Raw genomic sequence first — 26,671 nt, 5'->3', positions numbered from 1 at the left:
CAGGGCCTTCCCTGGCCCCTTCTGTGTCAATTTCCTCCAATCTGATCATCTTCACGACTGAGCTAACCATGTGGGAGCCTACCAATGGTGGCTGTGTACCCACACTCTACCCCTCCTGCCTCAATACACATGTCACACAGAGTCATATTCACACATCAGTAAGGAAATGCCCTCATCCTTTCTCTCTTCTAAATGTAGCAAACAGGGCTTGACTTCTCCGCTAGAACCAGTTTTTCAGCTGCCCTCCTCACCATCAGAATGGTTCATGAGTTGACAGTCATTTTTGTAGAATTGCTTGTATTTTAATTACTTATGTGTCATAAATAGATGTAATAATAGAATCATATACTATTATAAAAATTATCTTTTATAACAAATAAAACGTGCCTCTGTTGCCTAGAAGAATGAACTCATGATTTTTCTAGTTGAAGAAACTAAGATCCACTGATATATCAAATTTCTTAATCTGGCAAGTTAACATAGAACCATTGTTTTAAACTCATACAAATACTTGTAATGTTCAGTAAAGGGTCTCAAATCATTGGGAAAGGAACATACAACAGGTGGTTTTTTTTTGCCATTTCATTTTCTTCAGGATTATTGAGGTATAATTGACTAAATCATAATATTTAAAGTGTACAACTAAAGTGAAGATTTGATATATATATACATAGTGAAAGGATTCCCACCATTGAGTTATTTAACACATCCACCACCTCGCATATTCCTCCCCTCCCTTTTTTTTTTTTTTGGTGAGGACACTTAAGTTCTATTATTTCAGCACATTTTAATCATAAAATACAATATTAACTAGTCACCATGGTATACATTAGATTCTCAGACCTCATTCATTTCATAAGGGAAAGTTTGTACAATTTTATTAACCTCTCCCTATTTCCCCCATGCCACCTTTCTGTCTGGCTTATTTCACTTAGCATGATGCCTCCAGGTTTAAACATGCTGTTGCAAATGATGATATTTCCTTCTTTTTAAAGGCTGAATAATAATCGATTATATATACATATATATGTATATATATCACATTTTCTTTATCCATTCATCCATCAGTAGACACTTAGGCTGTTTCCATATCTTGGCTATTGCAGATAATGCTGCAATGGACATACAAGTACACATATCTCTTTGAGACAATGATTTCATTTCCTTTGGATATATACCCAGAAGTGGAATTACTGGATTACATGGTAGTTCTATCTTTAATTTCTCGAGGACCCTCCATGCTGTTTTCCATAATGACTGTACCATTTTATATTCCCACCAACAGTGTAAAAGAGTTCCCTTTTCCCCACATCGTCACCAACACTTTTTCTATCTTGTCTTTTTGATAATACACATTCTAACGGGTGTGAGGTGATAGCTCATTGTGGTTTTGATTTGCATTTTCCTGATGATTAGTGACATTGAACAACTTTTCATGTACTTGTTGGCCATTTGTATGTCCTCTTTGGAAAAACAAAATCTGTTCAGGGCCTTTGCCCATTTTTAAATTGGATTATTTGTTTTTGTTTTTTGCTATTGCATTGTATGAGTTCCTTGTATATTTTGGCTATTAATGTTATCCAAACACTATATGTAGTTTGCATATATTTTCTCCCATTCCATGCATTGCCTTTTCATTTTGTTGATAGCTTCCGTTACCATACAGAAGTGTTTTAGTTTGATTTAGTCCCATTTGTTTATTTTTGCTTTTGTTGACTTTGCTTTTGATGTTACACACACAAAAAAATCACTGCCAAGACCAGTGTAAAGGAGCTTACTTCTTATGTTTTCTCTTAGGAGTTTTATGGTTTCATGTCTATGTTCAAGTCTTTAATCCAAATCTTTGATTTTTGTGTATGGTGTAAGATAGGGATCCAGTTTCATTCTTTTGCATATGGATATCCAGTTTTCCCCAAAGCACTATTGAAGAGACTATCTTATCCCCACTGTGTAATCTTGGCTCCTTTGTTAAAATTTAATTGACCATATCTGCAAGGGGTTATTTCTATTCCATTGATCTATGTGTCTGTTTCCATGCCAAATACCATACTGTTCTGATTACTACAGCTTTGTAATATAGTTTGGAACCAGGAATTGCCTCTAGCTTTGTTCTTCCTCAAGGCTGTGCTGGCTCCTCAGGGTCTTTTGTGGTTCCATACAAATTTTAAATTTTTTTTTTTATTTCTGTGAGAAATGCCATTGGAATCTGATACAGATTGCATTGAATATGTAGATTGCTTTGGGTAATATTGACATTTTAACAATATTAATTCTCTCAATGCATGAACATGGACTATATTTCCATTTATTTGTGTTTTCTTCAATTTCTTTTATCAATGTTTTACATTTTTCAGTGTACAGATCTTTCACCTTGTTGGTTAAACTTATTCCTAAGTATTTTATTCTTCTTGGTGCTATTCAAAATGGAATTATCTTCTTAATTTCTCTTTCCAATAGTTTGTTGTTAGGGTAGAGAACTGCAACAAATTTTGGTACATTGATTTTGTATCCTGCAACTTTACTGAATTAGTTTATCAGTTTCAACAGTTTTTTTGTGGAATGTTTAGGATTTCTATACATATAATATCTTGTCATCTGCAAAAAAAGACAATTTTACTTGTTCCTTTTGGATTTGGATGTCTTTTATTTGTTTTTCTTGCCTAATTGCTCTGGCTAGGACTTCTAGTACTACATTGAATAAAAGTGGCAAGAGTGGGCATACTTATCTTTTTTTCCTGAATTCAGAGAAAAAGCTTTAAGCTTTTCTCCACTGAATATGATGTTAGCTGTGGCCTTGGTCTTCATTTTGTTGAAGTACATTCCTTCTATATCCAATTTATTGAGAGTTTTTGTAATGAAAAGATGTTGTTTAGCCAACTGCTTTTTCTACATCAATTGAAAAAACTGTATGATTTTTATCCTTCATTTTGTTAATGTCTATAAACTTGATAGATCTGCATATGTTGAACCATCTTTGCATACCTGGAATAAATCCCACTTGATCATGACATATGATCCTTTTAATGTACTGTTGAATTTGGGTGGCTAATATTTTGTTGAGGATTTTTTTAATAGATCTTAATTGGAGTATAATTGCTTCACAATACTGTTAGTTTCTGTTGCACAACAAAGCGAATCAGCCATATGGATACACATGTCCGCATATCTCCTCCCTTTTGAGCCTCTCCCCATCATCCCTATCCCACCCCTCTAGGTCTTCGCAAAGCACTGAGCCAATCTCCCTGTGCTATGCTGCTGCTTCCCACCAGCCAACTATTTTACATTCAGTAGTGTATATGTGTCGATGCTTCTCTCACTTTGCCCCAGCTTCCCCTTCCCACCCCAAGTCCTCAAGTCCATTCTCTATGTCTACCTCTTTATTCCTGCCCTGCAACTAGGTTCATGAGTACCTTTTTTTTTTTTAGATTCCATATATATGTGTTAGCATATAGTATTTGTTTTTCTCATTCTGACTTACTTCACTCTGTATGACATAGACTCTAGGTCTATCCACCTCACTACAAATAAGTCAATTTCGTTACTTTTTATGGCTGAGTAATATTCCATTGTATATATGTGCCACATCTTCTTTAGCCATTCATCTGTCAATGGACATTTAAGTTGCTTTCAAGTCCTGGCTATTGTAAATAGTGCTGCAATGAACATTGTGGTATATGTCTCTTTTTGAATTATGGTTTTCTCAGGGAATATGCCCAGTAGTGGGATTGCTGGGTCATATGGTAGTTCTATTTTTAGCTTTTTAAGGAACCTCCATACTGTATTCCATAGTAGTTGTATCAATTTACATTCCCACCAACAGTGCAGGAGGGTTCCCTTTTCACCACACCCTTTCCAGCATTTATTGTTTCTAGATTTTTTGATAATGGCCATTCTGACTGGCGTGAGGTGATACCTCATTGTAGTTTTGATTTGCATTTCTCTAATAATTAGTGATGTTGAGCATCTTTTCATGTGCCTCTTGGTCATCTGTATGTCTTCCTTGGTGAAATGTCTATTTAGGTCTTCCACCCATTTTTTAACTGGATTGTTTGTTTTTTTGATATTGAGCTGCATATGCTGTTTGTATATTTTGGAGATTAATCTTTTGTCTGTTGTTTCATTTGCAAATATTTTCTTCCATTCTGAGGGTTGTCTTTTTGTCTTGTTTATGGTTTCCTTTGCTGTGCAAAAGTATTTGCATCTACGATCATCAAGGATATCAGCCTGTAATTTTCCTTTCTTGTTGTGTCCTGTTAGGCTTTGATATCAAAGTAATGCTGTCCAGGTAAAATGAGTTTGGTAGTGTTCCCTCCTCTTCTGTTTTTGCGAAGAGTTTGAAAAGGATTGGTGTTAACTCTTCCTTAAATATCTGGTTGAATCTGCCAGTGAAGTCATTTGGTTCTGGACTTTTCTTTCTTAAAAGGTGTTTTTTTAGTTATAGTTATTTTAATACTTTTTGTCTTTTAACCTTTATAATGGAGTTATAAGTGATTTTCCCATCACCATTACTATTTTAGAGTATTCTGAATTTAACTATATGTTTACCTTTACAAGTGAATTTTATACTTTCTTATATTTTCATGTTACTAATCAGTGTCCTTTAGTTTCAGCTTTAAGAACTCTCTTGAACATTTCTTTTAAGGCTGGTCTGGTGGTGATAAACTCCTTCAGCTTTTGTTTTTCTGGGAAACTCTTAATCTCTCCTTCAGTTCTGTTTGTTTGTTTGTCTTGGCTGTGTTGGGTCTTCATTGCTGTGCACGGGCTTCCTCTAGTTGCAGTGAGTGGGGGGGGGCATTCTTCATTGCAGTGCGCGGGCTTCTCATTGTTGTGGCTTCTCTCATTGCGGAGCACAGGCTCTAGGTGCGCAGGCTTCAGTAGTTGTGGCAAGTGGGCTCAGCAGCTGTGGCTCGCAGGCTCCAGAGCTCAGGCTCAGCAGTTGTGGCACATGGGCCCAGCTTCTCCACGGCATGTGGGATCTTCCCAGGCCAGGGCTCAAACCCATGTCCCCTGCATTGGCAGGCAGATTCTTAACCACTGGGCCACCAGAGAAGCCCCTCTCCTTCAGTTCTTTTTTTTTTAATTTTTAAAAAAATTTTATCCATTAATTACTTTAATGCAAAAGTCAAACTGATTTATTAATACATATTTTTAAACTTCACATGTATGCACATACACACATACATAAATGTACTACATATATCATTGCAACATGTGCATCATTCTGTACTTAAAGCTTTAAACCAGTAATACATATATGTATATGTATGTATATATGATGTATTTTTTCAAGTCATATTTTAACCTACTTACATTAAAAATATTGATGCTTAGCAGCTTTAGGTATTTGATAGCAGATACAGAATGTATCCACTAACAAAGGAAGTTTTATTGGATAGTGCTAATTTTGATATTCTCTTTTTGCTGGGCAAGCATTTATTGAGTAATTACTCTGACAAAATAATAATTGAAGAATGATCTTTGTACAAGAATTTGTACTCATGTATGAGCATTTCACCAGGATACATACCAAAAGTAGAATTACAGATTTATAAAAGATTGATATTTGAAATTTTGAATAATAAATATCAGCAGGTTGCCTTTCAAAGAAGCTATACAGCCAAAAGTATATGTGATCATCCACTTAACCATAACTTTTCCGATATTTGAGTTTTAAAATATTTTCATGTATTAAATCTGATGCTCACGTAGTCTACTATGTAACATGCTTCCCACACTTAGCTTCTGCAATACTGTCCCTGATTCTTTTCCTACTTATCTATATTTCCCTTGTTTTCCACAGTACCCCTTTCTTCTGGATGTCTTTTAAATGGGATGTTTACCTCAAGATTTTATCCATGGTGCTATTGTTTTACTAATCTGCACTCTGCATCGTGTCAATATCTTTAGGTATATAAAATCCTTTTTTTCACCCAAGTTTCTACTGCTATCTCTAAATATCTCCTAATGAACAGTCCCAGCCTAGAATGCATGCTCCACATTAACGGTGGGAAGATTGTCTTTTTTCTCATCTTTTTCCTCAAAGCCTATCACTGTATCTGGCACATTGTAGCCTCAAAATATATAGCATATGATGGTTGACTAAATGAATAAACAGTGGAAGATAGAAAATGTAATAAGAATAATTTTAAAAATCTATACTTGTTCATTGGTTTCTCAAAATAGGTATTAATCTTCAACCTTTGCCATTATCCTGATTTGATCAATTTCATACTTTAATGATTTTCTTTCTATAGTAAGAAGAAAGAAAATCACTTTTCTTTCTTCTCTTCCGCTCTCTCTTCTCATCACACCAAATCTCCTTGCAATTTTATTGCTCCTGTACTTTCTAGGCTTGTTTTGAACATATATTTGGGTATATAATATTTAGGTCAGATAAATAAGGGTAGGGTGAAATTTGACTTTTAACTGAGGCAATCAGATTTAACATTTTGCCACTGATGCATAACAAAGTTTGTGGTATTTCATATAGTGTGCTCTTAAAAATTGAAAACTTCAAATTTATGTTGTAAAAGACTTGAAGTAACAAAAGCAGGAATTCTCCCATTTGCTTTTCTATATTTGAATTTAAAAAGAATAAAATTTTCTACATAATAAGAGAAGTTTTTAAGATGTCACAAAGATTAAAGATTTTATAATAGGAAGATTATATTGTATTATCGAGGGGGTCCCAATCTAGTTACATGCCCCTTTAAAAACAGAGAGATATGACAGAAGTTAGTGAGATACACAGAAGGCAAAATCAGAGTAGTTCCAAGTGTGAGAACTCAGCACACAATAATGAGCCCTTAGATGAAAGGGACAATGTGGAAAGAACAGACAGAGGCCTCAAGGAGCTAGGAGGGGCCCTCAGCTGACATTTAGTAAGGAAACAAGGACCTCAGCCCTACAACCACAAGGAGGAGATTCTGCTAACAATCTGAGTGAGTTTGGGATTGGGTTCAATCTCAAAGCCTCCATTTCCTTCAGTTCTGAAGGACAACTTTAACAGGTAGAAGAATATTCTTCGTTGGCAGTTTTTTTTTTTCTTTCAGCACTGAGAATATATCATACTACTCCCCTCTGGCCTGCAAGATTTCTGCTGAAAAAAACACTGATTATTTCTTTGGGGGGTCCCCATTGTACATACAAATTTGCTTTTCCCTTCCTGCTTTTATTATTCTTTGTCTTTAACTTTTGACAATTTAATTATAATATATCTCATGTGAGTGTTTGAATTCTTTTTTGAAACTCTCTGGGCTTCCAGGATGTGGATGTCTGTTTCTTTCCCAAGGTTAGCCATTATTTCTTTGAATAAGCTTTCTTCCCCTTTGTTTCTTTCTTTGTTTTCTCTCTTTGCCTTCTGGGACTCTGGTAACGCATATGTTGGCTGTTTTATAGTGTCCCATAAATCCCTTAAGCTATACTCACTCTTTTTCATTCTTTTTTTCTTTTTGCTTTTCAGACCAGATGAATTCCACTGCCCAGTATTCAAGTTCACTAATCCTTTCCCCAGCTTGACCTGTTGTTGAACCCCTCTATTGAATTTTTCAGTTCAGTTATTTTATTGTTCAGCTATATGAGTTCTGTTTGGTACTTTTTAAATATTTTCTATCTTTTTTGTTGAAATCCTCACTTTATTCATGCATTGCTCTCCTGACCTCAGTGAGCATCTTTAAAACTGTTAATTTGAACTCTCTTATGAATAATTCACTTATCTTTGTTTCATTAAGATTGATTTCTGGGACTTCCCTGGTGGCGCAGTTGTTAAGAATCCGCCTGTCAATGCAGGGGACACAGGTTCAAGCCCTGGTCCGGGAAGATCCCACATGCCGCGGAGCAACTAAGCCCATGTGCCACAACTATTGAGCCTGTGCTCTAGAGCCTGCAAGCCACAACTACTAAGACTGTGTTCCACAACTACTGAAGCCCACACGCCTAGAGCCCATGCTCCACAAAAAGAGAAGCCACCGCAACAAGAAGCCCGTGCATCATGACGAAGAGTAGCCCTTGCTCGCTGCAACTAGAGAAAGCCTGTGCACAGCAACAAAGACCCAATGCAGCCAAAAAATAATTAATTAATTATTTTTAAAAAGATTGATTTATGGAGATTTATCTTGTTATTTTGTTTGAAATATAGTCTCCTTTTTCTTAATTTTTCTTGACTCTCTGTGTTGGTTTCCACAAATTAGATAAAACAACCACCTCTCCCAGTCTTAACAGATTGGTCTCATTTAGGAGATAAACCATGTCAACCAGTCTGGCCCAAGCTCCTGGTTGTCTCTCAAAACTTTGTGACTGTAAAAGTCATTGCCTTCATTCCTAGTGGATCTCAGTTTTTGAGTGTGCTGAGCCCCAGGAGTGTGCCAAAAGGGAGGATCACTATCAGTACCTAGATGCAGGTCATTTAGATGTGAGCATTTTCTGTTTCCTGATGTGTAGGAGTCACTCAACTAGCTTCTGGGATTCTGTTAGAAGGAATTTCTCCATGTGTTGCTGTATATTTGGTGCATCCATGGGAAGAGGGAAATTCAAGAGCCTCCAATCTTGGCCCAGAGTCCTTTGTTTTCAATTACTGTTTCCAACTGTGCTTTCAGTCACTCCTTTCTTGGTGAGGAGCTTCATATCTCACTTCAATGGCTTTTTCAGCCACTTTCAGTAATTAAAGCAGTTTCATTCAAGTTTTCATGACTTAGTCCTATTCTTTTTACAAAGTCAATGTCATGTTCAATCCAAAGCCTTTCTCTTTTCCCCAGAGGAAAACCTAAACTTGTGTGTCTAGCAGCTTACATGTAGGGAACTTTAAGGGCCTGATGGCTGTGGTAGAGCACAAGGTCTGCTCTTTTAACCACTTTTACTCCATCTTCTTTGCAGTAAGGTGTAAAGAAAAGAGTAGGGAATGCCCAATGTGCTATTACACAATGGTTCATGGTGGAGTTGCTCTCCTTTCCTTACTTAGTTATAATTATTGCTCTGGCTTTTTGGCTTTGGGCTCTTTGGACAGGAGGTAACTCCCATAGGCCACATGATGAGAGGTCTTTTTTATGCTACTGCCCTAGGGATTGGTAAGCTGCTTCCCCACATTCTACTTGAACTTCAGAATTCTGCCACATGCCGTGATAGTCCCTAACAATGTTGTAGTCTTTAATCTCTTCAGTGGCTCCAAAATCAGGGGCCACTGAGAGGAAGAAGACATATCTCGGATCACAAACATAACAATCTGCCCAAAGGAGATTTTTCCTTTCTTTAAGTCTTCTTATTTGGATTTATGGGGGAAGGGAGTGTGTAATTCTGCCCAATAGCAAATATTAGCAAGCCATACAGGGAGGCAGCAGCCTTGAACATCTGGTGGAGCAGTAGACTCTAAAGCTGGAACATAAGATACTTAACACCTCTTTTTCTCAGTCACAAATTTCAATACTGCACAGTAACACTAACCTAATATACTCTCAATAAATCCAATGTTATGTTACGTACCTTGAATCAATCAATTTATCTATCCATCTATCTAACTATCTATATTTCTCACATACCTATAATGTACATATATGTAATGTACACATATATAATGCATATATATTTTAGGTTTTTCTATATTATAGTATTGTATATATATTATGTGTGTACACATACACATATAGGTATATATTCACAATCATATATACACACATGCATCATAAACATGTGTGTATGTATACATGTATGTTTGTATGCAGTGAGTTGGGTGTGGGAACAGGAGAACCATGGAATACTGATGGATTGTGTACATTATATGTCTCTCCTTTCTCCAGTTTCCTTTATTTATTTAATGTGGTTTTAATTTTCTTTAAGTAAGGGGGTTCTGAGATTAATCTTAATTAAAAGAAAATGTCAGATAAGATCTTGTTTTTAATAAGGAAAGAATTAGAGAGTATTAAAAGATAAAGACAAAGCAAAGAACCCTTGATGTAGAAGTAAAAGGTAATGAATGGTAGCAATGAAGGAAAAATAAACACAGACACACCTGAGTAGGATGAATGGTATGAATGAGCTACTAGAAAGAGGGGCTGGCTATAATAGGACAAATGTTTATAAAGCTTCTGTACCAGTTCCTAAAAACTGTGGAGGACAGAAGATAATTAATGTTTAATTCCATTATTTTCTTATATCTCACAATAAGGGTAAAAATTAAGAATTTAACAAAACAAGTGAAGGAGAGGATGTGGATCAAACGGTACTCTTATATATAGCTGGCATGTGTATGAATTGATACAACTTCTGTGGAAAATAGTTGGACATAATCTCACAAAGTTGAACATGTGCACATCTTATAGTTTAGCAACCACTTGTAAGTACATATAACTAAGAGAAACTCGCATAATTATGTTACAGAACATGCGCAATTCTTCATAGCAGCAATGTTTGTAATGGTAAGGAAAAACCCCACCCCCAAATTCAGAACAACCCAATTGTCCACTGACATAAAAGTAAATAAAACAGATTGTGGTATATTTACAAAAGAGCTATCATACATCAGTAAAAATGAATGAGCTAAATTATGGCTGATACTGATTAGCTGATCACTGTACCTATTTTCTCTTATTCCTGGGAAGACAGCTAGACTCTATTTTCCAGCCTCCCTTTAATTTATGTGTGTTCATGTGTGTCATCTGGAATCCTCTGGGAAGCCAACACAAAGATGGAATTAGGGGCTTCCCTGGTGGCGCAGTGGTTGAGAGTCCGCCTGCCAATGCAGGGGACACGGCTTCGTGCCCCGGTCTGGGAGGATCCCACATGCCGTGGAGCACCTGTGCCTGTGAGCCATGGCCGCTGAGCCTGCGCGTCCGGAGCCTGTGCTCCACTCGGAGAGGCTGCAACAGTGAGAGGCCCGCGTACCACACACACACACAAAAAGATGGAATTAGGAGTTTAAGAGTTGTATTAAGCTTGAGCCCTATGAATAACAAAGGGCTGAGGGAGCAAGAGTATTCAGGGAGACCTTTCAAACCATGATGCAGGTCTCACCCATGTGAAAGGAGAGGAGAAGGAAGGAGAAGTGGCTAAGAAAAACTTCAGACTACAGTGCAGCTCTGAGAAAGTTTTGGCCAGTCCAATGTGAAGTCCCCAACACAAAGATTGCCCACAGATAAATTCTGCACTGGGTGAAAATGTCCAGCCCCTTGTAAACTTGCCGTGCTGTCATTGGTTGGAAACTGCCTGGGAAACTAGCCTCACCTTGAATGTTGTGATAGATCCTAAAGGTGATGCAGCTAGAGGCCATCAGCTCACTGAATTCCTTCCAGCAGCTTCTGTGTTAAAGGGAGATCCGAGAGGTACACCTCCATGGTTGCCACACCATGTGACTGAGCTTTCATAAAAGGGACACAAGAGGAAGTGATGTGTGCCCCTTCTGGAACTGACTTATAGAAACATCTTACGTGGATCCTCCATATTTTTCCTCTCTCTGTAGCTTGAGGGAAGATAAATATGGAAACTTAGGAAGCCATATGTCGAAGGCAGCAGAGGATAATGTGGAGAAATTCTAAGTTCCTGAAACACCAATTGGATGAGAGCCATACACTATTAAAGCATGTGTATTTTAGACTTTATGCAGGAGAGAAATGAACTTATATTGTGTTGCAATATTGAAATTTGAGGGTTTGTCTATTATGACAGCTAATTATATCCTAAATCATGCTCTTAGTGACTCATTAAATCATAGATAATTCTTGGAAAACTAATTTTGAGAGAGGACAGCAGATCCCAGAAGACAAAATACAGTAAACTACAGTTTTATAGACTCAAAACAAGTAACTCTAATAATATATTCTTAAGAATCATATTTTCAAAGCCATAAAAAAATTTTAAAAATAGTGACAGTGGTTAATTCTGAGGGGAGTCAGAGTGTGGGACTGGGTGGAATATATAGGTAGATGAGAAAAGTGTGTAGTAAGATTAACCACAACCTCTCAGTTAATAATTCTATTGTCTTCTGTAATCCTTCTTTGCATGGAAACACTTATTAAAGGCAGAGGCTTCCTGTTAGATGGAGAATCATTGCTATGGTTTCTTAGGGACTATCAAGTGTTCCTATTAAAGATCTCTTATCTCTTTGGGGAATAACTGACATTCTGAAATAAAGATTTTTTTTTCTCTAAGAGGTATCAAGAAATCATCAAACTTGAGAGATAACAAACTAAAAATTCAAAATATTTTTATATGCTCAAAATCAGAAATTGAATATCAAATTAAATTTGAAAATGTGTTGAGTTAGAAACTCTATCAGCTGCAAGTACACAGATTAAAAAATAGTGGCTTAAACACACAAAGATTTAATATCTCACATTAAAGAATTCTGAAAATTTGGAAGTCCAGAGCTGGTATGGAAGTCCACAGTGTCCTCTGGAAACCACAATTCCTTCTTTCTGCTCCAACACCCTAGGATACGCTTTCCATCTTTAAAGGTCAAGATGGCTGCTGGATATTCACTATCTAACTTGCATTTCAAGTAGCAGGAAGTAAAAAGTGCAACCTCCCAGCAGTCAGCTTTCTTTACACAGCCTTCCAAAAAGTCCCAACCAATATTCACGCTTTCATTTTAGCAAGGGAGCTGAGAATAAAGTCTCTATTCTGAATGATCATATGCCCAGCTGAAAATCAGAATTCCACTCAAGGAAGAAGGGGGGAATGTCAACTGGGAAGCAACAGGAATCCTCTGTCATTGAGTAGGAAAAATAAAAACGGGCCTAGAAACAAAAGGCACCTTGAATAAAATTGACTGTACACAAATCCCATGACCCAGAAGTTCTACCAGTATATAAAAGCTTAGAGAAATTCTTGCAAATATATACCAGAAAGCATGTACAAGAACTTTCATAACAGCAATGCTAATAATATCAAGAAACTAGAAACAACCAAATATCATTAATAATAGATAAATAAATTGTGTAATAAACTCTTATACTGCAGTGGAAATCAATCATGTATCTCAAAGAATTGATAGAAGCAAGACCCAGTGGAATACAGTATTGGTTCCATTGATATAAAGTTCAAAAACTGGCAAAACTAAGTAATGTTTAAGTATATACCCATTGGTGGTTTTATAAACTGTTTGTGTCCCTCCAAATTCATATGTTAAAACCCTATGAAGGGTATAAGGAAGTAGGGCCTTTGAGAGATGAGCTCATAAAGGTGGAGCCCCCATGAATGGGACTAATACCTTTATAAGTCACAAGAGAGTTTCCTTCCTCTGCTCTGCTCTCCACCATGTGAAAATACAACAAGAAAACAGCAGTCTACAAGCCAGAAGAGGGCTCCCATCAGAACCCAACCATGCTGGAACCCTGATCTCTGACTTACAGCCTCTATAACTGTGAGAAATAAATTTCTGTTGTCTATCAGCCACCCAGTATGTATTTTGTTATAGTAGCCTGAACTAAGACAGGTGGTAAAAAATATACAGTAGGGCTTCCCTGGTGGCTCAGTGGTTGAGAATCTGCCTGCTAATGCAGGGGACACGGGTTCGAGCCCTGGTCTGGGAAGATCCCACATGCCGCGGAGCAACTAGGCCCATGAGCCACAACTACTGAGCTTGCGTGTCTCGAGCCTGTGCCCCGCAACAAGAGAGGCCGCAATAGTGAGAGGCCCGCACACCACGATGAAGAGTGGACCCCGCCTGCCACAACTAGAGAAAGTCCTCGCACAGAAACGAAGACCCAACACAGCCAAAAATTAATTAATTAATTAATTAAATATATATATATATATATATATATATATACATACACACACACAGTATATTCATAAAGTAAAGCAAGGGTATTGTATTAGTCAGGATTCTCCAGAGAAACAGAACCATAGGATATGTAGCTATGTAGAAGGGGAGATTTATTATAGGAATTGGCTTACAAGGTGTGGAGGCTGAGAAGTCCCACAGTCTGCCATCTGCAAGCTGGAGAACAAGGAAAGATGCTGGCGCGATTCAGTCTAAGTCCAAAGGCCTTATGGCATAAAAATCCCAACTGAAATCCAAAAGCCTGAGAACCAGGAGTGCCTGGGTCTGAGGACAGCAGATGGGCGTGTCAGCTCAACCAGAGAGTGATTCATCTTTCCTCTACCTCTTTCTTCTATTCTGTCCCTCAATAGATTGGATAATGCCCATTCACAGTGGGAAAGGTAATCTGCTTTGCTTAATTCATCAATTCAAATACTAACCTCTTCCAGAAACACCCTTGTAGACTCACCTAGAAAATATGTTTTATCAGCTATCTGGACACCCCTTAGCCCAGTCAGGTTAACACATAAAATTATCACAATCCCACCCCCTGTCAATTTAATATCTATATGCATCTCCTTAAACCAATAACAAGATTATAATTCTGCCTAACATGATACAACTATCCTGTGTACAACCCAAAATGTACTAGTCCCTTCCACAGAAGAGGAAGTAAAGCCTTTGAATGATGTTTACTCTTCTTATATCCCGTAACTTGAATACTATGATGTAAAATTAACATTACTTATATGATGTAAAACTACTATGATATAAAATTAACTGATATAAAGTTAATACATCTTATGTTATACGATAAGGAAATAAGGTAGGAAAGAAAACAGAGATATTTGCTTACTATATGTATATATATACACAAACATATTCATAACAAAATGAGGAAATAGTCATGATAATTATAGTCCCTATTTCTGTCACTGATCACACGGTCATAGCTGGTATTTATAACCACCTTCTTACATGACCATCACATATTTCCTTTGCCTTCATCAAGCACAGCTGGTTGTGGTTCTTGACCTGGTGGGGTGACCCAAACCTTCATTCCTGAGGGGTCTGGACCCTTAGTAGTCCTGCCTGGATTGTGTTGTTGTAGTTTTCCACTGACTTAATCATAGGACATTGTAATACTAAGAAATGTTCTAAGAAATTTCCTGTATTCCAGACATATTCTTTCTTACTTTCACTGTGGAATAGTAGTCAAATTTTCCCTGGGTAAGTAATCAGGATTAATCTGTGCCTATTGACTCGAAGGACTGCGGACCCCAAGTGGCCCATCTGCAATGGTCTACTGCAATACCAAAGACTGGGTGGTTTATAAACAACAGAAATTTCTTTTGCAGTGTTAGAGGCTGGAAGTCTAAATCATGGCGTTGGAAGATTTGGTGTCTGGTGAAGGCCTGCATCCTGGTTTATAAGACAGAACCTCTTCACTGTGTTCTCACATGGTGGAAGGGGGCAAGTAAGCTTTCTTTGGCCACTTTTCAAAGGACACTAATCCACTTTCCAGAGGCCCTGCCTCTTAATCACCTCCCAGAGATCCCACCTCATAATACCATCACCTTGGGGATTAAGTTTCAACATATGAATTTTTTTGGGGGGGGACACAAACATTCAGACCACAGCAGACACGATTGATGCAAAAGTCAGTGTTATGGGCTGAATTGTGTCCCCTCAAAATTCATGTGTTGAAGCCCTAAGCCTCAGTACCTCAGAATATGACTATTTGGAGGGTCATTAAAGAGGTAATTAAGTTAAAATGGGGTCATTAGGGTGGGACCTAATCCTTATAGGAGGATATAAGAAGGTCCTTATGAGAAGAGGAGATTAGGACACAAACAGAGAGAGACATCAGATATGTGTGAGCGAGGAGAGAGCACCATGTGAACACACGGTGACAAGATGACTGTCTACAAACCAAGGAGAGAGGTCTACAAAGAAACCAAACTTGCTGCCACCCTGACCTTGGACTCTAGCCTCCAGAGCTATGAGAGAATAAGTTTCTCTTGCTTAAGTAACCCAGTCTTTGGTATTTTGTTATGGCAGCTGAAACTGCACAGTGCAGTCAGGACTGTGGACGTATCTGAGGGTGGGGCAGAAGGGTGAAATCAGGGAGGGCCACACACGATCTTCTAAGGTAATGATAATGTTCCATAATTTAATATGGATGATGGGTATGGGGGAGTTTTAGTATTATCATTATTTTAACTTTAAATATATTTTATATGTTATCTTGTATGCGTCGTCATTTAAACATGGAGAAAAAGGAAGAGAAGAGAAAGATGTGAAGATGGTCATTTAAGTACAGGAAAATAATCATAATTAGAGGCATTTGAACAAAGAGAAAGATATAGTTTACAATCCGGACACGATCACTAAAAGTAAACTTAAGGGCCCCAATTCCCCTAAAGCTTAAAATGTATTTTACTCAAGGAGAAAGTTGAGTGTTTGAAGTATCAATTTAATTGGTTAGTGAAAACTCTCTATCATTTGTTAGCAGTTTATTATACCTACTGCTGCTACTATCTTATTGAATAATAGTTATCATCTTAGAAAAATTTAGAATAGGTAGAGACAAAGATAAAATTAGACTAGGTAGAGACTATTGGCATATGTGTACAGTACAGAACTACTTTAAAAGCAAACTATTATTTTAGTCAAACTAGTTTATGTTCATGACTGCAGTATTATGATTATTGTGTCATGTGACATAGTCTAACAGAAGGTATACTAGACCAGGAGTCAGAAAGATATGTTCTAATTCTGATCTTAAACTCTCTTGAGACTTAATTCCTTCATCTGTTCACATAGGGAATAGATATACTTGCCTGCCTACCTGATGATTCAATGTGAAAATCATAGTAAGTTAGAGTTGGAAGGCAAGTTAAACATTTTATAGTTCAGCTTATTCTTCTAAACATGATGAATCTGAAACTTAGAGAGAGACCAAGATAATAATTGGAATATTGGGTCTAGAGCTCAAGTCTTTTGAGGTAATCACTCAGAAATCAGAAGGAAAAAAATGTTAATTAGAAGTGAAAGAGAAAAATGTTGGCATACTGTCTGGAATTTCAAGAGCTAAATAAGAAGACTTATGGAACAATGATAAAGAGAAAGTGCAGGGGAGGAAATTGTCTACGAAATAATTCAACAAAATTGATCAGAAGGGGCTTCCCTGGTGGCGCAGTGGTTGAGAATCCGCCTGCCGATGCAGGAGACACGGGTTCGTGACCTGGTTCGGGAAGATCCCACATGCCGCGGAGCAACTAAGCCCGTGAGCCATGGCCGCTAGGCCTGCGCGTCCGGAGCCTGTGCTCCGCAACGGGAGAGGCCACAACAGTGAGAGGCCCGCATACCGCAAAAAAAAAAAAAAAAAAAAAAAAAAAAAAAAAAAAAAAAAAAAATTGATCAGAACTGAAGGAAACACATTTCCAAATTGAAAGGGCACACCAAGTATCCACCACAATAGGTGAAAATATACCCTGGTATGGATACTTGATTGTGAAATTTAAGAAAGTTGGGAATGAAGAAGATTCTTCAAGCTTCCGAGGGTGGGGGGAACAAATAATATCGGAGAACCATGAAAAATAATTAACAACAGATGTTCCATCAGCAACATCGAAATCTAGATGTTTCATTGACAACACCTGTTTCATTAGCTACACTGAAATCTAGAAGAAAATGAATTGATATTTTCAAACTGCTAAAGGAAAATGATTTCCAACCTAGAATCCTATGTTCAGTCAAACTATCAATGAAATGTGGAGACAGAATAAAGCCATAGGTAAGAGTAAAGTATAAAGAAAAGCAAAGTCATAACATGGTTATCTCCAGGAATAGGGAGAGGGGGCTTCTAAAGCTGTGGTAATGATCATTTCTTAATCTGGGTAGTCTCTTTATTTTATTCTCTAATAAGACTAATAGTTTCATTATTATTTCTTAATAAGAATAAAAGGATAAATATAAAATATAAAAATAAATAAACTTCAAAATGGTAAATTGAAAAATGATTATCAATGAAGAGTTTACATGGCAGTGAGGTTAATGGGATTTGACTTGGAATGATGTTTCTCATGTGTAACTTTTTATATAATCTTAAATCAAGTGAATATATTGTCAAAATTTTACAATTAAAAATTTTTAAAAAGAAAGTATCCTAAGGGGTTGGAGCAGATGTGAACAATTAATCAAAGCTTCATTTTCATTAAAACAAAATATCTCTAAAATGGATGAAGAATTTAAATAAGCATTTCATCAAAAGGTCAACAGGGCTTCCCTGGTGGCGCAGTGGTTGAGAATCCGCCTGCCGATGCAGGGGATACGGGTTCGTGCCCCGGTCCGGGAAGATCCCACATGCCGCGGAGCAGCTGGTCCCGTGAGCCATGGCTGCTGAGCCTGCGCGTCCGGAGCCTGTGCTCCGCAACGGGAGAGGCCACAACAGTGAAAGGCCCGCGTACCACAAAAAAAATAAAAAATAAAAAAAATAATAAAATAAATGGCAGTGTATTCACACCATAGAGTATTACACATCGGTAAAATGACTGAACCTGGGTTAATCCATGTGGATTCACCTGGATAAATTTAAAAAGCAATATTGACTGGAGAAAAAGAAAGCAATATGAAGAATATATTCAAATCAATAAGCAATGTGGAAATATCTAGATATTTTTAAAGGGAGGTAGATTAGGCTGTTTACATCACACGTCCTCAGTAAACAACTTTAACTACATAAAAGAAATGTTTCACAAATTCTCTTGAGGTTTTTCTCTTTGTATTTCCAACACTTAATGCTTATCTTTGCTAATACCATTCTCAGACCTGGGCAAGAGGGACATCTGCCCTGGGGCTCATGCTTTAGAGAACACAATGCCACAAATATACATACACGTAAAAATGTGTGAAAGAACATATGGGCACCTCTTGCACTCAGCTCTGGTGCTCAGTGCTAACACAGCACAACCCATAACCCACTGTGCTAAGGGTCCACCTTTACGCCTGATGCCATTTGGATCCAACAGGAATGAAGTCCTCAAAACTAAGGCCAAACATATCTCAAGGCTGTGAAGATCTGTGATTTATGCCATTGGCAACACTGGAAATAAACACTTCTTTGGAGTTCTGAGAGAATTTGAATGGCAGAAGTACTAAAGTAAGAGAAAAGGTTCATTTTCAACTCTTTTTTTTCTCAGACATCAGCAACACAATAAATTTTTGCATATTGAAATATTTCCCAGTAATGCTGAGGAGAAAGCATTTTCTTGCTTTTCTTTGTGCTCTCATTCTAATTTAGAAATAATTACAAATTAGCATGGTGCTTGCAACATGGCATCTAAAGGAAATTTTGCAGTACTAAACCATTCATATCACTCTTAAATTTGATTACCTATAGGTCTACACAAACAGGAGTAAACTGTGATACCAATTCTTCACATTGGCAGCTAAATGAACACTGAATGCCAAAATTGTTATTAGTTTTAATATTCATAAAAATATTTAGTAAGATTTCATTATATTTTTAAAAATTAAAATATTTTCAGCTTTACCTTAAAATGTTTTACGAAAAATTTGTTATTTAGTAATTATAATTTTGTGTTTGGCTTTTAATCTTAATTGATAATTTGGGTTTCGATCAGTAGCATAAATAGTGTAATTTTCACAGATTACGTGAAAATATTGACTATAATAATATAATTAAGGATTTCATTGAGATGAAAGCAAGAAAAAATTTCATGAAATAAACATGTAATAATTAATAAATTATATTTGCCTTATTTTATTACTCACCTAAACATCACTAACCCATCAACAGAACAACTAGATATACACAATAATAATTAATTTTAGTAGTTTAGCTTTTAAATATATAGACTTTTAAATTTAGTCATTATGAAGATATACTTGCCAAGACAGGAGGATAGTATGTTTGAATGTATTGATATTTTAGGTTTACCAGTTTGTTAGCTTGATTTGTAACTTTTAACCATTCAGACGTATGGTACATGGACCTCCATGATCCTCAGAGAAACAAAGGGAGCATCAGTTAACAAGAACTAGTCTCCTTAGAACAGACTAGTATGGTTTTTAGCTCTTGTACCTAGGAAAATTTTGTAGCAGGGAACAATCCTCTTTAGAGGGCCTATCAGGCATCACTGTGCCTTATTCTCCTGCTCGCCCGCCCATTTTTACTCAGAGAATTGAGTATCTAATTCACATTCCCTAACATCTTTTTTTTTTTTTTTTGCGGTATGCGGGCCTCTCACTGTTGTGGCCTCTCCCGTTGCGGAGCACAGGCTCCGGACGCGCAGGCCTAGCGGCCATGGCTCACGGGCTTAGTTGCTCCGCGGCATGTGGGATCTTCCCGGACCAGGGCACGAACCCGTGTTTCCTGCATCGGCAGGCGGATTCTCAACCACTGCGCCACCAGGGAAGCCCTCCCTAACATCTTTTAATGGCTGAGTTTGAGACCTCAGCCAGCAGTATTTACATTTGAAAAAATGTCCACAATCATAGGGGAAGCTTAAATATTAGAACTCTCTAAGTTTGGGTTATCAGACATCACCGATTGGAGAAGAGATTTTTGAGCAGAGATGCCTCATTTTTAAACGTATATAAAATGTTACAAATTGTGGATTTTGTTGCCATTAGCAAAGGGGAAGAAGCAAGGAGAATATTTTTTTCAGTGTATTTATTTCTTTTACCAAAAGAGATCCACATTCCTAATCCCAAGGCCATTCTTAGGAAGTCTTTGAAGTGTATATTTACCTCTCTTCCATCTTCCAAGATTCTCTGAGCTTAAGAGAAATGGCTGCTCTAAATTTTCTTTAAAGTACTGATTCAACCTTTCAACCACTAAATGCCACTTATTTATTACTTCCTTCCCCCATGTACTTCATGTTTTGAAAGTCAGTGCCTAGAGAACCAACTGCATCTATTAAGTCGTAATTTCCTTTTCTGTTTTTAATTAATCAGAAACATCTATAACTACCAAACACAGCTTCTGAACATCATTAAGTAGCTGGGATGTGATTACAACAGAAGCAAAGTAAGACATCTTTTTAATTATTCCGGACATATTTATTGAAATGAACATGCTATTTCGGGTAGGCCTTTAAAAAATACTGCAAATAGCCTGCAGATCTGACTGTTTTTTTTACTGGTTATTACTTTCCTTTACTTCTTGAAAATCCTTTAATTGTTGACATAAAAGTAATAAAAATGCTGACCCAAGGCCGGACTTCTGGTATGCTCAAGTGAGGACATGAGTAAATCCTCTCCTCAAATAGCTATAAAGCTATAAAATTTTCTATACTATAAAGCTATACAAAATTGACCAAAAAACCATTTTAGTGTTCTGGAAATTAACCAAAGACACAATAATCTGAGGGGCATTTGTGCTTGAAAAAATGCTGAACTTCAGGTAAGAACCATGGGAGTCTATGGTGATCTTGTTTCTGGCTGCTCCTATAGACACCCCTTTACCCTGGTGGCATCTCCTTCTCAGCTCAGTAAATGCAGAAATTCTGCCAGCTTCTCTGCTGCAGTTGAAGGGAATTCACTCAATTTGGAGGGCTGGGTGATGTTTATGCCCATCCCTGTTGTCAAGGGAAGTGATGATGATCTCTGAGGCCCAACTCAGGGCTAAGACTAAAATAAGGCAAGTGAGGCACTGACCTTGGGCACAAAATTTAAGGAGGCACCAAAAAACGCATTAATCGAGATAAATGATACTTTAATGCAATATTTTTCAAAATGGAAGTTAATACAAAAATCCATGATGAACAAAATATCAAAATTTGAAATAAGGACGAGTCCCAGCCCTGGCAATGGAGCTACTGTAGTTGTGGATGGGGCAAGCATATTCTTGGGTGAGGTAGTTATCAGAGAAAAATGTGTATCAGCTTTATTTGTATAAGTATTTAAAGATATAAAATTTCCTCTGATAAATGCTTTAGCTGTATCCATAGATTCTGATAGATCATGTTTTCATTATTGTTATTTTCAAAAATTCTGCAATTTTTTCTGTGTTTTTTCTTGGATTCAAATGTTGTTTACTCGGTTTTTTTAAAATTTCCAGGTAGAAAAAAAAGTTTTAATTGTTATTAATTTCTAGTTTTATTCCACTGTGATCAGTGAATACTTTTTGTAGTTTTTCTATTCTTGAATTTTACTGAAGCTATCTCTCTTTGTGGCCTAAGATACAGTTAATTTTTTTGAATGACTTATGTACACTTGAAGAGAGTATGTTCTCTATTATATAGGTTCAAAGTATGCTATGATGTATATCTTGTTAATTGCTTTCTATATCCTTCTAATTTTTATCCACGTATTGTGTCTTATATTGAGAAGTATGTAAATGTCTCCTTTTATTAGTGTGAATCTGTCATCCATTTTTCCTGACATTTACATATATACAAGCATATATATACACATACATGTAGTATGTATGTGTATATATACATATATATGTATATATACATATATATGTATATATACATATATACACACACATATATACATAATACATGTAGTTCTTTTGTATATGTATGTATACACGTATGCATATATATAGTCTTTTACTAGAAAGTATGTTTTATTCTCTCTGTTATATCATTGATATCTAGAAAGATAATTTTCTATAAATGGTTACTTGTATATTAATATCATTATATATATGTGTACACACACACACACACACACATATATATACTTTCTTTTTTTGATATTCTATTGCTTCCCTGCTATGATCTTAGAAGTATTACATTTTTCAATCCTAGTAACTACCTGTGGTAGACAGAATAATGCCTTCTGCAAAGATGTTCATGTCCTAATCCTCAAAACTTGTAAATATGTTACTTTACATGGCAAAAGGGATTTTGCGTGTGTGATTAAGTTAAGGCCCTTGAGATGAACTGATTTTCCTGGATTATCCAAGTGAGTCCAATGTAATCACAGGAGTCCTTATAAGTGGGAAGAGAGTCAGAGTCAGAGAAAGAGATTTGTACTATAATGCTCCATCCTATATCTATCATTTAGGCTTAACTCTACAGGAAATTTTATTTGATGGTTAAAACCAGTCCTTATGCCAATGCTTCTTCAGTCGTTGTGGATTTGTGAAGTTCATTCTCTAATAGATTCCTCACAAAGTGTTCATGGAAAAATATTCCCTGAATCCTTGCATGCTCATAACATGTCTGTAGCCTTTACACTTGAAAGTTAGCTTGGCTGGATATAGAAATCCTTGACTTGTATTATCTTTCGTTGTCTATTTTAAATACATTATTCCACTGTCTTTTGGTGTAAGGCCTTCGTGTCAAAAAGTCTAATGGATATCTGATGTTTTTCTCTTAAAAAGGTCTTGGTGTTTTTATACAAGAATAAATTTCAAAGAGATAAGAAATTTAAATATAAAATATGAAATTATATAAACACTAAGTAAAATATGGGTGGATTTCCTTATAACATGGTAGTAGAAAAACTTCCTTAATTATAATTCAAAATTCAGAAGCAATGAAAGAAAGGATTGATACATTTTATTACATTAATTTTTTTTTGCATGGTAAAAAGCACATTAATCAAAATCAAAAGACAAACTGGGAAAATATGTTTGTGATTTATATCACAGAAAAAAAAGAAAACTAGCTCTAATATACAGAGATTCTCAAAATAGAGCATTAGAGGCCATCAATATAAAGAAAGAAATGGACCAAAAATATGAACCTTAAGCTCACTAAAGAAATAAAAAATGGATTCTAAATGTGAACATATACTCTGTCTTACTTATTATGTAAGAATTGTTCATTAAAACTATAGTTAGATGGTATTTCTTACCTACTAGTTGACAAAAATCCAAAAATCTAACAAGACATTGCATTGGCAAAGCTATAGAGAAACAATTATAATCATATATTACTGGTGGGGGATGCAAAATAATACAATTCCTATGGAGGTGAGTTTGACAAGATCCAAAAAAAAAAAAATTACATTGGCATGTACCTTATATCTCAGCAATGTCACTGCTATCCCAAAGATACACTATCAAATACCTGTAATTATTTATACATATGGTTATTCTTTACAATGTTATTTGTGATAGAAAAACTGCAGACATAATCCACATTGCTATTATTAAGGAACTGATTTAATAACTAGAATACTATACAGCCATAAAATGAATGTGGAAGGTCAATTTACACTGATATGGAGTGATTTTCCAGAGTAATTATTAGTTATGAACAGTATATCTAGTATGCTACATTTTGTGTATAGAAATATAAATATATATATGTTTATATTTCCAACCCTGCCCCCCCAAAATGATTGTAACAGTAAGCCAAAAACCAATAAAAATGGTTATCTGTAGTGAAAATACATGGTAAGTGGGAAAGTAAAGAAACTAACGCTTGACAAGAGTAGTGTTATTCTCCCCATTCCATCTGTGGATGAGACAACTGAAGCTTAGAAATCTGAAGTAGAATGAGCAAGGAAACAAAGCTAGTAAGTGACACATTAGGATTCAAATCCAGTTCTGTTGATTTCAGAGATCATCTTCTTAACCACTACATTATGTATTGTCATTAAATACAAACTGACACCACCTCGCCTGTCTGAAATTGATGTGTTGGCATTCTGTAGTCTCTCCAGAATGCAGCTGAGAGCAGTAAGAAAAAAAATTAAAGGATGCAACATGCCACTTAAAACGTATGTACTTTACTCAGGAAATGTTCTGAAGTTCTCCTTCAATATACATTTACTTTACTTACTATGCTAACTTGCTTGGTTATCTGAACACCAAGTTTACAAAACAGGAGGTAATGAGAAGCATCTATGGAAGGTAATTGGCAGAGGCATGAGAACTGACAGCTTGAAAGTCCACAAGAAAACTAATAAAAATAATAGGTTAAAAAACGTTAACTCAAGTTCTAAGGACCTTTAGTATGCAGTAAAGGAGCTCTGATTATCGCAAAACCGTAGCATGCAATTATTGTTGCTATGTAATGAAGCTCTTATGTCATCAAGAAAATGTATAATTATGTTCAACATATTTTATACAATAGTAGAGAAAGAGTGCTATCCTAAATTGATAAAGTAAAATAACATTTGGTGTTTAAAGCAAAAAAAACAAATAAACACTTTCCTGAATATGTCTTACTACATAGTTTTGAATTTGGATTTGTACTTCTTTTACATGTTTAAATATAAAATTAAATACAAAGGGAAAATCAATATCAAAATTTTTTTAATAATTTAAAACAACTTAACCAAACTGCATATCAAGTTGGTGACAAAATAATACAGAAAACAATTATTTTAACTGACTTTAGAACCTGGTACTTTAACAGCACATACTTAGTGGAATATAGTCTCAAAAAAATAGAGCCACAAAGAAATCTCAAAATTAATTCATTGGGAAAATTGTTAGTAACAGTATCAGTGTTATTTTGAATCTATTTGGAGAGGGGATGGGTTGTTTTTTGTTTGTTTGTTTGTTTTTACTTTGGCCTCGTGGCTTGAGAGATCTCAGTTCCCCAACCAGGGACTGAACCCGGGCCACGGCAGTGAAAGTGCTGAATCCTAACCACTAGACCACTAGGAGCTCCCTGAATTTACTTTTAATAGTGTAAGTAATGCCAATTATTAAGTATGGGAATATAGTTAGGAACCAATGTTTCCCATGTAAGAGAAAAGAGATTCAGGTATAAAATCAAATAATTTAAATTAAAAATATAATATTAAATTTGAATTAAAATTCTTAACATGAAGTCATTATTTCTTTTCTTTTTTAAGATACATATGCCTTAGCATTTCTCTACTACAAGCAGTGACAAGTCAATAGCAGTGAACACAACTACACCCAAATTGTGGTCTTTAAATATCATATTTCACCAAAAGAAATGAGCTCTCCTTAGAGTCTATTTCCAAGTTTGGGTCAAAAAACATACAGACATCTTGTTGTGCCATCAGAGACTAAAAGGCTGTGACAAAAAGAGATCAGAGCCAACGTGTAGATAATATCATTGGCCAAAGATGGGGTAATTTGAGCATCAAATTGACTAATGAATAATGAACACAACTGATAGAGCATGCTGAATTTATTAAATATTATAAATCTCTCATATTTTAAAATAAATAAAACAGAAAGAGAAAAATACCATGATTGAACAAAAACGAAAGAAACAAGGGCATAAACTTTTTATCAAAATTGACAAATAAGCATTTACCTTGCCTTTCCTCTATGAACCATTTTTTAGAGTAACCAGTTAGAAAATAACCACTTGGCAATCCCTAATAAAACAATTGATTCTTGAATGAGTTATCACTGAATGAAACCATTAGATGAATGTTTGAGTGGGAAATTGACAATGGAGGGAGATGGCTGTTGACAGCTAAACTCACTGACCAACTGTACCCTCCCTGATAGTAGAACAACCAACACTATGCATCTTCTGAGGTGATATGCTATGTCAAGCACATAGCCTCACCTATAAAAGTTTTACTAACAACACTGAAGCTGAACTAATCACGCCTCTAGTACTAACCCCAACTTACCAAAAGTATAAGCAATATAGAAGAACAAGTTAAGTGACACTGTATGGACCAAACTGCCAAACTGATAATATGGACCCTTCTATAAGAACATGGAACTGACTTCTGCAACCAGAACATGGGCAGGAAAAACTGGAAAAGGAAAAACGGAAGGGAGGACTCACTTACATTAAATGAAACCTAAGGGAAATAGCAGCCTATGGTAATGTGTGAACATTGCTCAGATCCTGTTTCAAATAAGTCAATTGCAAAAGGATACGCTGGGATCATTTGGATATGGACTGTGTATTAGTTGACACCAAAGAACTATTTTTATTGTTAATTTCGGTAGATGTGTTAATGGTATTCTGGTTATTTAAGAAA

Source organism: Kogia breviceps, chromosome X, assembly GCF_026419965.1.
Source record: "Kogia breviceps isolate mKogBre1 chromosome X, mKogBre1 haplotype 1, whole genome shotgun sequence".
Lineage (NCBI taxonomy): Eukaryota > Metazoa > Chordata > Mammalia > Artiodactyla > Physeteridae > Kogia > Kogia breviceps.
Note: the sequence above shows the minus strand (reverse complement) of the source record.